Raw genomic sequence first — 16930 nt, 5'->3', positions numbered from 1 at the left:
GCATGACGTTTTGATGCTTTTTTGACGGCTTATTTTTTTTCTGTGTATTTTACAATTATAAAGTTAATGTCAAATTAAAGAGCTGTTTTTCAACAATACTTTAATGTCTCAACATTACGATCATTTTTAGTTGCCATTTAATTCAGCTTTAAATAGACCACAGTCTCTTATATTGAAAAGAAAATATTTCTCGAGTTATAACGTCCCATTGTCCACGATATTTCACCTGAGCGTTCGGTTGGATATATAAATTAAAAAAAGTAGACAACAAACTGGTAAATAACGTATACTAAAAAAAAAGAAAGAAAAAAATTAAAGCAACACTGCCAACACCGTCGAAATTGAAGCTCTTTTATTACACTTACTTCCGTCGATGAGAAATCCTTTGCTGACGTCATAGTCAGCATTCGGCCAATCATGGCACGCCGACCACAGCGACGCTTTCAATCGCTTAAGTCGCCAATTAAAGCGAGCTCCATGCTTTGAATGGTGCGTTTGTTCTCTGGAAGAGTAGTTCAGGGCAGCATGCTCGCGCATGTATGTTCCGCTTCGCTCGCACGATTGAACCAAATCCTTTACTGGTAATGTATTTAGTGAAACAAAGCTTACCTTCTGCATATGTGCAATGCCCTCAGTTTTTACGGGATTAGGCACTTGTTTATCATTATTGTCTTCGTTCCCCACTGTGATTCAATTCGCGCTCTTTTGTGTGCTACATGCATTAGAGACCAAGGTAAACCATAAACATTCTATTTCGCGGATTACAAAAAAGAAAACAAGAAATAAAAAAAAAGCTTTGCAATTTGCTACGTGTGCCACAATGAATACAAAATATTCTAACTTCACATGTGACCGCTCGCCTGAGTAAACAATGTTGTTTTTGAAGAACAATTGCGATTTTATGAAATCACGTGGGAAAAACTCGTTCTAAGCACGCGACCGTTGGCATGCAGTGAATATTCATAATCGGCGCCAAGATGATTGGTAGCTGTCAGCAGGTGGAGTTTTTATATCAACCCAGAGTTAGAATGTTTCCTTCTTTCTGCTGTGAGCAATCAGGAGACGACTTACACAAAATCTGACGGTAATAAAATACTATTAACATTCAAACATAACGGCCTGAGCAGTGTATGTGTACAAGCTTTAGCTTTCGATGCACCCAGAACTTTCGATACGCTCAACGTTGGTGTCAAATGTACAGTTGTTTCAGTCTTAGTCAGTGTACCATGTGCGTGCTTACACTATATTTTGTACAACGTACGTCCAACTCTACCCGTTTGAATCTTTTTCATTTTCGCACACTACTACTTGCGTGCATAAATCACCAATTTAAGACTTGTATATTGCTTAAACTCTGTGCAAAAGCTATCCACAGACCCAGATTTTTTTCCTGGCCAGTCATAGAATTTGTCACTGAACTTGTGTTAAAATGAATTATTATCACTTATTGCTGCCAGCTAATTTTAACCTCGGAATTTTTAATTATGACTCCCGCACCAGTCCTACTTTGGGTTTACCACACTCAACATCTAAACCTGAGTGTCATTTTTTTCTGTTTTCCAGTCTTGTAGTTTTGGTCAAAATAAACACCCAGCTACCTAAATGAGACACCTGACTGCCCAAAAATAGTTAATTTGCTTTGATATTTGAGGTGTTTAATTCCTCAAGCTAGAATCTTGGAAACATAAGTCTATCACGTCATCACGTTTTCCTGGAAATCAACAAAGAGCCAAACACATGCACCACAAAACGGCCGGCACGTCACATATATTTGATCACAATGAAATATATATATTTGGTCTCCAAAATCTCAGATAACGGCGCACAGGCAATTTTATATTTTTCAACGCGTCGGTTGTTTTGTTGTGCGCGTGTCTCGCCACTTGGCTCAGGACGATTTCCGCGTTTTGTTCTGCCCACATTTGCTGGAGACAGCTCGGAGCGTAGGCAACTGGCTCCCTTGCAGGAAAACTGGCGCAGCCGTGCGCGTTACAAAGAAAGCTCGCCCAGAGAAAAACAAGCAAAGGACCAGGGATGTCAAATTCAGGGTATAGAAAAATACCCCACTGTATCGAAGCGACACACAATTTCTCGCATCGTTGTACAGGCCTGGAAGGCGATCCCACCGCCAACTCTTGGTTAAGAATCACACTAACCAAGGGTGGGGTTGCACCTTAAAGGGACACTGAGAGGTTATATATGCTCTCGAAGGTTTTTACGTGTACATGACATACGAGACCCCAACTACTTAGAACAAAATTTGTGGCTCGAAATTCGTTTTTTTTTTTACGCCCGAAAACCGCTGATCGAGAACTTGTTCGTCTGAGTCGCGCTTTACTCTCTTCTCTGTAGCCACGTGCTGTTTCCTATGGTTTAGACATAACCACCAGAGGTTATCAAAGTCGTGGATCATGAAGGCACACACACAATATTAAAAAAAGACAATATATGAGACCGATTTTTTGTGGCTTCTAGAAAGCTGCAAACACGTTGAATACAAAAAGAAAAAGCAGCACAGCCACATGACTTCCGGTAACTTTCTCCTCCTCTTTATTTCTTCTTTTTCCCCACTCAAGTTTCGGTTTCGGTTTCGAACAGTTGGATTTTTTTTTTACTTTATTAAAATATATCTATATGTCGCTGGAGTGAAATATTGACTGGGTAGTGTTCTGACACCCATGATAGATCGCTTGGTAAAACATAAACAATTTATTCGGGGGTGTCAGGGACCCTTTATACGCGTTACGTTTTTACTGTAGAGCCCTTCCTTCAAAACAACACTGTTACATTACTTGGACGAGCGGTAGTTGAGAAGTAAAGGTCGCAAGGGGGCACCGGCTTGTGTGAATAATAGAGGGCTACAAGAATAAAAAAAGAGCACCCACCGCAGTGACTCAACAGAGCAGACGAGCCATCAATCAAAAAAGGTCGGCTGTAAACGTCACGGAGATACTCATAGCGCTGACGAAAACACACGCACAAAAAACAGAAACGGAAACAATGTATTCGCAGCTTTCCAACTTGAAGCTTGAGTAATGGCGCTAACGGGGTCGGGAACGTTCTTTAACTTTCAAACTTTACGTGAGAAACGAAACAAAAATTCATTCAAGGAAGCTTTTAGCATATATCTGTTGTCAGCATTCAATTTGAACTGCACCCAGAGATTATTTGTAATGTATCTCGCGCCACAGAGGTAATTAGGTGAAACTAAAAGCAGTACAATACTTGCTGCCACTTCAAGAAAAAAAAAAAAAAGCGTCCACTTGGTCGAGAGTACGTCACGACCATGAGCCAGCTGAGTTTGTAGCTTGGTGTTTAGCGTGCGTGCTTCGCGATTGAGAGGTACGTTGGAATTTGTGAGTTTTCAAATGACCTTTGTTAGTTGACCCCTTCCGATAAATTTAGCAGAAGAAGTCAAACCACAATGGTCAAATATCGACGCCGCGTCACGTAACTTACCGGGGAAAACTCACAAAATCCAGGTTGTAATGGCCGGCGTTATTTTAACTTGAAAACAAACTTTGCTAATTTTTATTTTCTTTTCGTTTTAGCTTAAAACGCGAGCACCACGCAGACCGCTGATGCTATGGCGCGTGCGTGATGAAATAGGTCGCAACGTTACTATTCTCGGCGAGAAGAAGTGGAGTTTTTTTTTCACAACTTAGAGTGAGGATATTTCAACTTCTGCTGGTGCAAGCACGCGCAATGCCAACCTCTTATGCTCTAAGACAATTAAAACAGAACCGCGTAGGTAGCACGTGAACCGATAATAGTGAGGAAAGCAGAAGCCCCCCTAGCGAGCTTCTCACCGTGGATATGGGGTATTCACTGGACGCCATATTTGAGGGCGTTGCTTAGAACGCATGCTCAAGACGAGTTCACATAAATAGCCAGCTGCTAAGACCGGCAGCCTTGATGGTGCGGAATGCACATTGCGAAAGAACTGCGGAAGCGCGCCTTCAGCATACGTTCAGCAGTCGAGCACACAGCTATGGCCGCCAGTGAATACTCCCTGTACTCCGTTTCATACTTGGCATACAACGTTGTGAAAGCTATTGGGGCGAGAGCGTGGCTTCATCTTTGGTTTTGTTTCCACGAGAACGCGGGCAAAAGATCCGCGAGATCACACATCATGCTCGCGTCAGGAGCTTTGACAGCATTGTACATTAAGTATAAAACAAAACATAGACGATTAGAATCAAGGCAGCTGGTCGCCGCCATGTCCCTGCTCGTGCGGACAAGCCCGTGCAATTTCAAGCTTGCCAAAGCTATGTTTATGCTGCACGTGCCTGCACTCATGGGGCACCAGTCGGGCACCATGATTGCAATTACCTATTGACCCGTTTCATGGCAAACATCACCAGGCCATTCTTTATTCTTTGACGTCCGAGAGATCTTCCGATTCATAAAAATAATGAACAAAGCCCAACATAACACCGCTGCTTCGAATGTCGATGAAACGTTTAGCCACTCATTCTCGGCGTGAACGCCAAAAGAACGAAGGAGCGCGAGATCTGTTAACATTTCTTGAATATTCTTGTAAACCAACTTCCCCCCTCTAAGATGTTAAATTGCACCGCTGAAAGCCCTCAATAAATCTCCAACTTTGTTTTCCGTGCAGCGTTTATGCTTTCTAGGATTTGTGACATAAGCAAGCTCGACAGCCTTGCAAAAACGGAGCGACCTGAAATCGCTTGGAACGCAAGTGGCACTTGATGTTTGTAAACAGCAAAATAGTCCCAAGTAGTCTATACATCTGTGAAACTCCTTAAAACCAGCGAAACCGCCCTCTCCTCCCTCAACGTCACTATAGTAGGTTGCAAGTCAAGAAGGTAGTGGCAAATGCCCCTCAAAGGGAGTCATATACCCCTCCGCCACCTCCGCATCCAAGAGCGTCCCATCGTTTCCGTGACGTCGCGGCCAACGCCCGAGGAGGGTCTTGCCTTTCTGTACATATTTGCTTTATCTTTCGACTTCGACTTAGCATTGTGGAAGCCACGAGAGGGAGATTAGAGTTTTCCCCTTCCGATGGAGACAAATTCGACGTTCGGGGATTAGGTTCCCCCTCCGATCAATTATAAACGCTGCTTTCAGGGGCTCGGTTCCCCCTCCGATGAATACAAAGATCGCTTTTTTAAAAAGTGGGATCGGAGACAAGCTGGCATCACTCTGTAGCCAATATCTATCCATTGAAGCGGAACAAGGAGCGTTTCCAGTGAACTCTTCTTTGGACTGCGGAGGGATTTGAAACCGGCGCATCACGCTTCTACCTTCTTAACTTGTAACCGATTATATAGGGTGGTCCAAGTCACCAGGCTCGATCTAAAATGGACCGTAAAACTCGACGCCTGCACGTACCAATCTAAACTTTTCGTCAAAGGTGTATTTCGCATGTCTGTTTGTTGTTGTGAAATTACAAATCGTAGTTCTCTTTCTGTAAAAAATAAGGCCAAGAAACTTGCCAGGGTGTTCGGCGGGCAGCGACGCAGACGACAGGGGTTCAGTAGCGGGGTGTGTTTGGCGTTCGTATTGATAGATGGCGCTACCTCCTTATTGCGACGGCTCGCGACCACCGTGGTTTATTAAAATGAACATAATTTTTTTGAAATGTACCTTCGGTTAAAAAATAAATGCGGACAATAAAAGCAAAACTTAAAAAAAAAAAAACGCGTCTGCATGACGGCGGCGCTTTTGCTGCCAAAGGATTTCGTATGCGTGTCGTCTGCTTTCTTTAGCTGGTCGGCTGCACCTTCGGATGCTGCTCCTGACGCTATCTATCAATACGAACGCCAAACACACCCCACTACTGAACTAGGTCGTCTGGGTCGCCGCCCGCCGTAGACCCTGGCAAGTTTCTTGGCCTTATTTTTTACAGAAAGAGAACTACGCTTTGCAATTTTACAAAAAAATATCGACCTGTGAAATACACCTCTGACGAGAAGTTTAGATTGCTACATATAGGAGTAGATTTTTACGGTCCATTTTAGATCGAGCCTGGTGACTTGGACCACTCTATAGATCAAAGTTAGTTGAGAAGTTTCCGAAAACGTCTCGCGCCTCTTCGTGGTGCGTGCGCTAGGTGGCGCTCGCTACACATCAGCCATAGAGTTCCTGTATAGGCTCCCTACGGGAGCCAGAGTTGCGCGTTCATCCCCGTAGCGTCGTCTTTCCTGCATGGCATGTTGATCCAGCTCGTCACTTGACTGAATGCGGCGAATAGCAGCGCCGCGCGTTCGAGGCGCGCGGCGCGCTCAAAAACAGGGGAACGTTCGGCGGGGCGCGCGCAACCTCTACTTTCCTGCACGGCACTTGATCCGGCTCATCCCGTGATCGGATCTCGGCGAATAGATGCGCGGCGGCCCGTGAAAAACAGACGCGCAACTCTGGCTTCCGTAGGGAGCCTATACAAGAACTCTAATCAGCCCTAGAGTTCCTGTATAGACCTTTTCCGCTTACTCTCGCCCCCGAACACCAAGTAGTCATATCCGTACCGGATATGACTACTTGGCAACGAAAAAATATTAAAACGTTTCAACCTGCAAATGGTAAAAAAAATAGAGGGGAGAGAAAACGAGAATGGGTGACGGTTACGCTTTTCTCCTAAATGCATTCTATTGGCATGGTGATGGCAAAACAATGTTTTTGCCCATAATGGAAGTGACGACAATTCAGGATGGCGGCACCCTTGAAGAAAGGGTCTATAGGCTCCCTACGGGAGCCAGAGTTGCGCGTTCATTCCCGTAGCGCCGCCTTTCCTGCACGGCATGTTGATCTAGCTGCTCACGTGACTGAATTTGGCAAATAGCGGCGCCGCGCGTTCGAGGCGCGTGGCGCGCTCAAAAGCAGGGAAACGTACGACGGGGCTCGCGCAACGTCTACTTTCCTGCACGGCACTTGATCCAGCTCCTCACGTGATCGGATCTCGGCGAATGGCGGCGCGGCGGCACGTGGAAAACAGCCTGTGTAAGGGATATTCACACGACAGAGAAATCCCGGGGATTTCTCCCTGACACATGCATCCCGCGAAAAAAAAAAATTAGGCTTTGCGACGTGCGAAAGCCTCGCGTTTTCGTCTCGTAATGCGCGCGTGCCGGGGAGAAAACCCCGGGATTTCTCCCTCGGCTCCCTACGGGAGCCTATACAGGAACCCTAATCAGCCCTAAAGCCCCTTCATGTTAAAAAAGTAGCGCAAGGTGCGTCGATGCACAGGGCACGTGCAACATGCAGCCCTTGGGAAGGTCGTTGCGGCACAGCGCAGTACTGAGCTAGATCTCAGGCGTAGAGATCGGTGGCCGAGTGGGCGTACACCAGCTCGGAGCGCTTGAAACGAAAGCTCGCGCTGCAGAACCCAGGATCGTGGGTTCAATCCGCACCCCTGCCCGTTTCGATCTGGACGAGCATCGTACCGGCGTGCGGTCGTGTATCATTACTGAGTGATGCACGTTAAAGACCCCAGGCTAGCGGTTGTACTGCACTGGCTAAATTTCTCAACTACACCTGGGAGACTCGTCGCCCGTCAAGTTTTAGGCTGTATAAACATACACACAACCCAATTTTTTTTTAGATTTCAGACGCCACGTTTTTCTCAGAAGTGGCACGCGGCACGTGTCTTGAGCACTTGCACAACAATGAATGGCGCTACTTTTCCCAGAATAGAGGGGCTTTAAGCAGCCCGCCCTAGGGACAGAAGCTGCAGATCCGGCGAAACGTAGCATGCACATTTCCTGCGGTGGAAATGGATTGTTTTGTGGTTTTTACGGCAAACAGTGTTTTCAACGAAAGCCGGCGCAAAAAGAGCGTGGAGGCTTTACTGCTGGTGGCACCACACTGTAAAAGAGAAATTACCCAGATGGGAGTTTTAAAGGCTAAGGTGCCGATTAAACTCCCAAGAAAAAAGCATTTACACTCTCAGAAAAAAAAATAAAGGTATGTTTTTGCACCGCTCGTCCCATATAAGGAGAAGGAGGAGGAATAAACTTTATTATGACGAGCCTTATACCCCTGTCAGACGGGCTAGTTTCGTGTCACTACAAGTGAGTGCACTTCAACCCGTCGAAACACACTCCAAGTGTGTTGGTGCTACACGGGAAAACTTAGTGTCACTTCAAAATTATGGCAATAACGATGGGTAAGTACTGGGCACGCAAAATATTACAGCGCATACGCATTTTTTCATAAATAACTTCGTCGTCTTATTAGAAACACGTTACCACACATTGTTGCGCTAAGTCACGAGCTTTAATCCAAATTTAAATCCAAATCGATCATTAAGATCAGCCATTACAAGCCAGTGATACACGTCCGCACGCCGGTACGATGCTCATCTATACCCTGTTTCACCTTATGATGTACCGCAGAAAAGGCTACAAGCGCAAGCTTCTTGCTCTAGGGCACATCAAGGCGGCACAAGCTCTCGTGCGTTAATAGTAGCTCCCAACGCTATGAGCTCGCGCTTCCAGCCTTGTCTGCGGTACAACACAAGGTGAAATGGAGTATTAGCGGCGAGATGTTTCGGTGGCGCCCTCGTTCGGTCACCTTTCGTGACGTCATTACCTCGCGAACAACAAGTTCGATGGTGTTTGTAATGGGCATGGTGGAAGCCTGAAATCATAGCGCTCTCAAAGCAACACTGCCAACACCGTCAAAATGAAGTTCTTACATTCCACTTATTTCTATCGATGCGACACCCTTTGCTTACGTCAGAGTCAGCATTCGGCGAATTGTGGTGGGCCGACCACAGCGACGGTTTCGATCGCTCACGTCGCCAATAGATCGAAACGAGCAGAAGTAGGAATTGAACCCAGGATTCCTGGTTCTGCAGCGCGAGCTTTCGCTCCGCGTGCTCCGAGCTGGCGTGCGGGAGCCCACTCGGCCACTCGCCACTCGCCACAAAGAAACATCATGGAGTGTGCGGAGGACGAGCTGGAGGGCGATATCTGCGATTTTGAACAGTGGAGGCGCGTGGTTGGGACACTTTTCTCCGTGAGAGCTCAACGCCTTTCATATAAGAAGCAGCTGGACCTGGATGCCGACGAACAGGCAAGAATTTCAAGTGACATCGATCAACAGCTGGAGGCCAATGCCTTCACCATAGCCGCCCTCATGACCGACAACCTACCCGTGATCAGTCGAGAACGGTGGACTTTCCAGAGGAACGAACGGTGGTTCCAAGACACCTTGCACCATTTGGGCGAGTTCCATTTCAAGCAAGCCTTTCGCGCCTCTCCTGCCACCTTCAGATTCCTGGTGTTGTCTTGCAGGTGCCTCCTGGCCGACGCTGTCCGTCGCGCAGGGGCCAAGGCTGGAAACTGATTAGCCGCTTGTTTTTCTACAATCCACTACTTTCCTGCGAACAGAAAACAAGTGGGCATCTAATATTACTCTTATCAAAATAATACTAATTTTACGCAGCGTTCATTTCTTCTATTATTTTTACCCACTGAACACTGCTATCGAATTTACACACTCGGTCTACCGGAGCGAGCGTAGTGTGCTTCCCGAACTCACTTCATTGGAAGTGTGTTCGTCGGGCAGGGCTGGGGATTGAGCTCAGGATCACTGGGTTCTCCAGCGCGAGCTTTCTCTCCACATACCCCGATCTAGTGGGCGCTAGCCCACTCGGCCACCGATACCCCTTAATAAAGACACGGTAAAAAAATTAGACGTTTACAATTTCCTGTAACGCCGAATTGAAGTGCAGCTCTTGAGGAGGAAGGAGGTAGGGTACGAAGGGGAGGAGGATATGCCAGCTGGTCCCCCTCCGTACCCTCCCATCCTCCTCTTCTGTTCCCATCCCACTTAGCGTAAAAATTTCGCTAAATTTCCCGCTAAATTTAACAGGGAAATTTTCCTGCTGAATTGACGTGTAACGTCACATGACATGTCATCTCAAATTTTAAGTGTGACGTCACGTGACGTCACACGGGTAAAATTTTTCCTCTAAATTTAGCGGGAAGATTTTCTGCCAAAATTAGCAAAAACTTTTACCGAAAAATTTAGCGGGACCATTTCTCTCGTGACGTCACACGTGACGACACATGTGACGACACACGTGACGTCACGTTCTTTGCCGCAAAGAACATCTTCAGGACATCCAGTTCGGAATTTCTTGCACGCTTCGCCAAAGCCTCGAGGTTCAACTCCTCCAGCATCTTAACCGCCCTAGTCTTTGCCCTAGCCGGTCGTGTGTCTGCTAGTTTGAAGTTCTTGTTAATGGCCAGCATAGCTTTCTCACCAAATAATTTGTTTCGGAGTACCGTGAAGCTTCCTTCTTTGTCAGCCAACAGGAGCGAAAGGTCCGAGTCGTGGAAGTGACGGACAACCCTCCGGAGAAGCGACCGATTGTCTTTGCTACCTTCGTAGCTCCTCTGCAACGACTCCACTCCTTCCGAAACACACCGCTCCTTTTCCTCTGTGGAAGCCTTGTCTGCAATCCTGTGGACAGCTGCCAAGAGTTCGAGTTTGTCCGCAGACGTTTCAAGACTAAACTTTGGTCCTCTTTCCAGCACTCTCTCCATGGCAGGTGGGACCGAAGCACCACCCAAAAAGACCACCGGAGCAACAAAAACTGTCGTCTCCTTCCCCGGTTTCGGCAGGTTCCACCGAGTTCTGGACCAAAGAAACTCCGTCGCCGCTACCGCCAACGTACGGTATTCTGCCAATCGGGTCGCTCCAGCTTGGCCGTCCCCACAGCACTTGAAGCAACTGACTCTCAGCTAGTCGCGAAAGAATCGAACTTGCCGCCAACACTCAGACTTCAGGATCTTGCAAATTCTCTTCCAATGCCCGATGGACGGACTCAAGGCACCAAACAAGGAATCAATGTCCGGTGGGCACTGTCCTTTCCGAAGACAGCAGGCAAGGTACCTGGCCTTGCACGTCGAGAGGGTGATCAGACTCGTGCACTGCGCGCACTGCTCACATAGTGGAAGCTTACACAGAAAAGAGCCCAATGAAGAAGAAATGTATTGTAAAAGATTGGTCTGCTGGGCAAGTTGCTAATGGACATTCCCTGTTACCTATGCGGGTGCGGGTATTGCAGAGCTGGCGATTATTTCATTGTACGGCTACGGCTACGTTGTACGATGAGGTGGGTGAGCTGCATATATTTAGAATATAGAGGCTGGTACAGGTCCTCCTGTGGGGCAGCATCTTGACGAATGTGTAGTCTGCTATGGTGGCGAGGATTATGTGGTTGGGCCGTTTGGGTAGTTTGGACTAGGATGGCCGTTCTGGATGGATAGGGCAATGATGTCAGGTGAGTGCTGCTGTGTAAAATGAAGGAGTGAGGCTTGTTTCCTTCGGTACGATGGACAGTTCCACTGCCATAGGGTGGATGCGCTAAGTCGTCCTTATGTGGACTGGAAGGTGTCATCATCGGACAGGATAGTGTGGGTCGTGTTGTCGAGGTCTTGCGGTGCGTTGCGGTGCTTGGGTTTTTGTGGGCTTTGCGTTTGGTTTCTTCGATATCACCGAAGCGTCGTTCTAGGGCAGCAAAATGGGTGTTGATCTGGTTGCCCATGTCATGTATAAGGCGTTCTAGGCGTCCTGTGTCCGTGGCAGTGGGAGAGGGGTCATGCGTGTTTCCGGCCATTGCGGGAAGGGGTGTTTGCGGTGCAGAGGAGGCACCTGATGACGTTAGGAGTTACATTTGGGTTAGTGGCTGCTCAATGCGTTGTTCTAGGGTTGTGGTGCGTTTTTCAGTAGCTTCCAGTTCTCAGCGTAGGAGCGCGTTTTCTTCTTCGAGGGTGTGGATGCGGGGGACGGGAACCGAGGTAGTGGGTGGGGTGGGGTGTGTGGGCAGGGGGGGGGGGGGATGGTCAAGAGTAGTGAGGGGGGGGGGGGGACAACAGCTGACCAGCTCACCTGGTGGTGGGTTGAGCGTTGAAGGTATTGCTTTTGTGGTTGAGTGGGTTTGGAAGTAGGGCAGATTGTGGAAGTTCTGCTGCTTGGAGGATGCACGTTCCCGAACACGCAGGGGGGGGGGGGGGGGCGATGGGCGGAGTTTTTTGCGACAGTCCTTGCTGGCCCTGGGGTGATGCAGGCCGCAGAGTTGGCGCGTGGGTGCAGAATCACGGTCAGGTGTGGGGTTTATGGTGTGGCAATGGGCACACACAAAAGTATCAGGGGTATGACAAACGTCCCGTCCGTGTCCAAGGTCACCACACATAGGGCAGCAGTGCACAGTTTGTCGATGCGGGTAACATTGTTTGAAGAGGCCGCTGTCTTGGATGTAAAGCGGCATATGCGGTCCTTCGAAATCTACGCCTGCAGAGGTGGAGGCGCCCAGCATCCGTGCATGCAGTATACTGGGTCCGTTGGGTGCGAGAATGTAGGGGGTAGTTGTTCCGTGGTGGTGCCCTGGTCCAATCTGTGAATCACGCCACGGACCGTACCTGGAAGTGGCTTCAGGTATGGTAGGACTTCCTGGGTTGTTGTACCGAGTTGCAGCGCGGTGATTTCGCTGAGTGCCGTGGCACAGTTTTCGTCGGGCGTGCTTGGGACAACGAGATTTTGCGATGCATGGGGTTGTATTGTCGCGTAGGCATTGAACACGTGGTCGGGGATCTTACTTGCTGTTGTATGCTTTGGGTCATTTGCCGGTGGTTCCAAGCAGCTACACAAAGTCCTGCGCGTGGTTGGTAGATGATTTTATAGTCTGTGTCAGGAAGTCGAGGCGCCGGTGTGGTTCGGGGAGAGGTCGGCTGAGTGCGGGGCGCAGGAAGCGGGGCTGTGATTGCTGCTTGTCTAAAGTTGCGGCGCTCTCGTAGTATTTGCTGCCAGGGGCTGAGGGGCGGGATTGTGCGTCCGCTGAGCGCATCGAATTCCATCGGGCTTTCCGTAGTCGTGTGGTTGTCGGCGGATGTGGTCTGGTTGTGCGCCAGGAGCAGAGCGGCAGCTGAGGCTTGGTTGTGCGCCAGGAGCAGAGCGGCAGCTGAGGCTTGGTTGTGCGCCGGGAGCACCGGCGAGGAGGCAGCGGCAGCGAGCGATCTGGGCTGGGCGGGAGTAGGCCCGGCGGTGGCTGCCGGCTTGGTCCGTTTTTCAAAATGCGATTTTGGACGAATAAGTGGTCCGAGGTTAACGTGGATCTAGAAAGCCGTTAATATCTATTTAAGGGTGATAAGTGCACTTGTGCAGCCATGAACGGTCGAAAAGCGGGAGCTCATGCAAGGTGCGTGTGAACTGCGTGGCCCCCTGGTAGGGTTTCTCCTCCTATAAGGCATCCCAAAACTTCAGTTCAACGTGCAACGTACTGACTTTAAACCGACGGTACCAACTTCCACGAGCGGCTTCAGCAAGGTGGTACAACGTATTAAAATAGCTAATGTACGTGTTACTGAGTGCAAACAAATTGGTGTTTTCTGGGCCCTACTGCATATCCTCCGCGTTTTTTTCTGTAGTCTTTGACAAGTACTTTACCTGTTTAATAAGTTATATCGGACCCAGCAATGTTATGAAGCCCACGTAAAAGTTGGAGCCGTCTGTTTGATGTCAGTGCTCTTTGGACGAAAGGGTGTAAGACTACGCCCCTTTTCTTTGAGAGTGTACTCCCGCACATAATAGTAAATAAACCAGAAACCTCCATTTCACTCAGGCCGCTAAGTGACGGAGTGTGAAAGTGACATCACCCGATTTTTCTCCCGTTTTAAACCGGAGTTCTGGTATAACAACACTCTGCATGACGCGGTGGGAGTCAAGAAATCTTCCACGGAGTACACGCGTCTGCGGTAGGTCGGCCGCCATTCAGACAGTCGGCCATTGACACAGCCGCCCAGACCCAGCGCTGGCGCGGACACGTTTCTAGGGATGGGAGAGGCCGTTATAAATGGTTCATAGGGTATTGGGACCGGTCTTTGTCCGAAATCTCGACGCCGCCGAACGCCGAACGTCAGTGGCGTAGTCAATGAATTTTTTTTTTTTTTTGGGGGGGGGGGGGGGGGGTGGGGTGGCTAAGGTGGTTGGGATGTCTATCACTTGGGGTGCGGAGTTGGGGAAGGGGGGGTGGTCAAAATGTATATAATATAGGGCTGGGGCCTTCCGTCTGGTTACGCCACTGCCCAACAAAACACCGGCGAAACACCGATCACAAAATACCAAATTTTCACTCAATCTGGCGCACTCTCAAAAGTTGAGAGGACGACGGGGAAGCCGTTGAGAATCCTACACTTTTGGGGGGATTTCGGGTAGAAGCGTGTGTGGTGCAACCGTTGTGGTGTTTTAAGGATCGTTCACTTGATGCATTTTATGGCGCATATTGACTCACAAAGCGAGTTTCGTGAAATGAATTGACCGTCTGAAGAAGACCAAGAAATCCGCGCGTGTCGGGAAAAAAAAAAACGCATTCATTGCTTCTGGAGCGATCTTCTTCTGCAACTCCCTGAGTCAAGTCAATCCAGGGGAGTGGCACGACGTCATGAGACTAGCCTTCGCAAGGCGACCTCTTTCGTGCCCACCTCTCCACCAAACATCTCTTCCAACGCCGATGCTTGGAATTTGCCGAAGAAACGTAACGACCAACACGTGACCTTATTCTGGTGATTTCTAGCAGCGAGGCATTTCAGGTGGTTTTTACGTGCAAATGAAACAGCTGAAGCTAAGAACGCGAAAACGCACAGGCGACTTGTGGCGTCTGCCTCTGATTCTGTCATCCTGTATTTGTCGACCACTGCAAGCGGAACTGGCAGACTGGAGCTTCGGAAATAGAGTGCACCTTGAATGTAATTATGTATTCGTTGTAAATCGCCAGGCAACTACGCAATTACATACAAAAATGGCCTATGGACGTTTATAGAAAACCGTATGTTGAGCTATCACCGTATATTTGCTTTGTATGATCAGCGATAAGAAACCACAAAACACGCTGTAGCCACCAACAGAATAGTCTATGTCGCGAAACCTATAGAATCTCGACCATTTAGGCTTTTATAGCCGGCAATAGAAAAATATGTGTCTAGAAAGCTATAGAAAAGCGTCTTTAATGCAATAGATTCGTGGCCTTCCAACGTGCTTTCGCCAGCTATAGAAAGATGTATGTCTTGCGAGAAGCCGCGGAGGAAGACGGCGCGGAGGCACATGCTGTGGCCGGCCGACCGGCGCTCGAGACGGGTGCGCGGGCAGTTCGAGACAAGGCGCGAGTGGGAACGGCCGGCAACACAGCAAAGCCCTGACGACTCGGCAATTCACGACCAAGACACGGCGAAGAGAAAGCAAGAAACAACAAAACGTTTTCTCGCATCTCCTCGAACGTGTGACATCTTGGGAGGGCGGGCCAGGTGGGGACCGATTGTGCGGCAGTATAATAGTTGAATGCGCCACACACGCACCCACGTTGGATGCGCCTCACAACTGGCGCATCCAACGTGGGGCCCGATTGGTCTGCTGCTTGCTCTGTTCGTCCCGGGGAGTCACACAGATATATTGAGCGTTCAGCGTGGTGTAGAAGGGCAAACGCTAATGATGCCCCCAAGACGAGGTCGACCCCCAATAGGGACGAGGACGACTCGTCTGAGAGCGGAACTCAGGAAGTGTCTGACGTTGCGGGGATCGGAAAGGGCTCTATAGTACGCAGAAATCTCCAGATGTTGGGATCTTACCACCAGTTCCAACTGGAGGAGCGGCAGATATCGGCGAGTATATGCGCACCATGACGGCGATGATGGAGACGTTCTCGCGACAAATCGCGACGGCTCCAGGAGTCACGAGTGCCGCGCCTACGTTTCTGCCCCGACCGCGGTTGTCCGTACTGACGCCGACCTATGCGGGATACTCCGACAGAAAATCGTTTGACGATTTCTTGCTGGACTTGGACGCGTATGTAGCCGTGTTGGGAGCATCAGACGAAACGGCCTTGGTGCAGATCGTGCCGATCGCGTTAACGGGCGATGCGTCGCGTTGGAGACGGTTGCAACGACCGTTCATATCGATGGCGGACTTCCGGACGCGGTTTAGGGATGTGGATTAGGGACGAGCTAGCTAATCGCACTCAACACTCCGACGAGAGGCTCGTGAGTAAGTTTGCGCGCTCCAGGAGCTCTACTCGAGGGCCGAACCATCCGCGTCTGACGCAGAGAAGGTAGCTAGAGCGATACGGCAATGTCACCCTAGATTTAAAGCCTACTTGCGCGGACGAGATTTCGCGGATTCGGAGGCACTTGCCAGGGAGGCGCGAACGGTCCAAGCGGGCTTGCTCGCTGAGCTGCGGTACCACCCCCCTCCGAGGGCCGAGGAGTCCCTAGAGCCAAAATGCGCGTGGACGGGACGTGCCGCGGACACTCACACCGAGTCGCACACGGCGTATACGGCCGTTGCGGAGCGCGGTCACGAGGTAGCCATAACGCCCCGGGCTTTGGAGCCCTTCGCTTACGAGCAAAAGCGCAGGGCAGGCAACGCAAGCTCGGCCCGAGTGCAGACCTGTAGGGGTGGCGCGGCGGTTAACCACCGTGGAGACGCGGCCGGTCACGACGTTCGCGGGAATCATGACTTACCGCGGTCTGCCACAAATGAAGTGTCGTGTGAGGATAATGATAAACAGGTTGCTCGTAACGACCGGCCACAAGTCAGGTGTTACAACTGTTACCGTCTCGGGCACATCAAGCGGCATTGCAGGTGGGTAGCGGCTGGTTCTCAGGGTTTCCAGGGAAACGCCAGAGGCCGGCGGCACTAATCAGGTCCTCTGAGTCAAGGTTGCGGGCCGCTGCCGGGGCCCAGCATCAGTGTACCGACAGGGCGGAAATGGCGGCCGGCGACTGCGTAACGATGGCCCCGTCGGCGTGTCGGGCTCAGGGCACGACACCAGAGAAGGGCCCGTACGTGCGGGTAGTGATCGGTGGTAAAGAATATTTGGCACTAATTGATATCGGCTCTACTCTTTCTCTAATAGGCGATATTTTGTACAAGGACTGCCGTAACAGAAACTTTCGCGCGCGGGAAC

The sequence above is a fragment of the Ixodes scapularis genome, unplaced genomic scaffold, assembly GCF_016920785.2.
Source record: "Ixodes scapularis isolate PalLabHiFi unplaced genomic scaffold, ASM1692078v2 PGA_scaffold4__175_contigs__length_147842914, whole genome shotgun sequence".
Classification (NCBI taxonomy): domain Eukaryota; kingdom Metazoa; phylum Arthropoda; class Arachnida; order Ixodida; family Ixodidae; genus Ixodes; species Ixodes scapularis.
The sequence above is the reverse complement of the archived record's forward strand: the minus strand, read 5'-3'. Positions refer to the sequence as shown.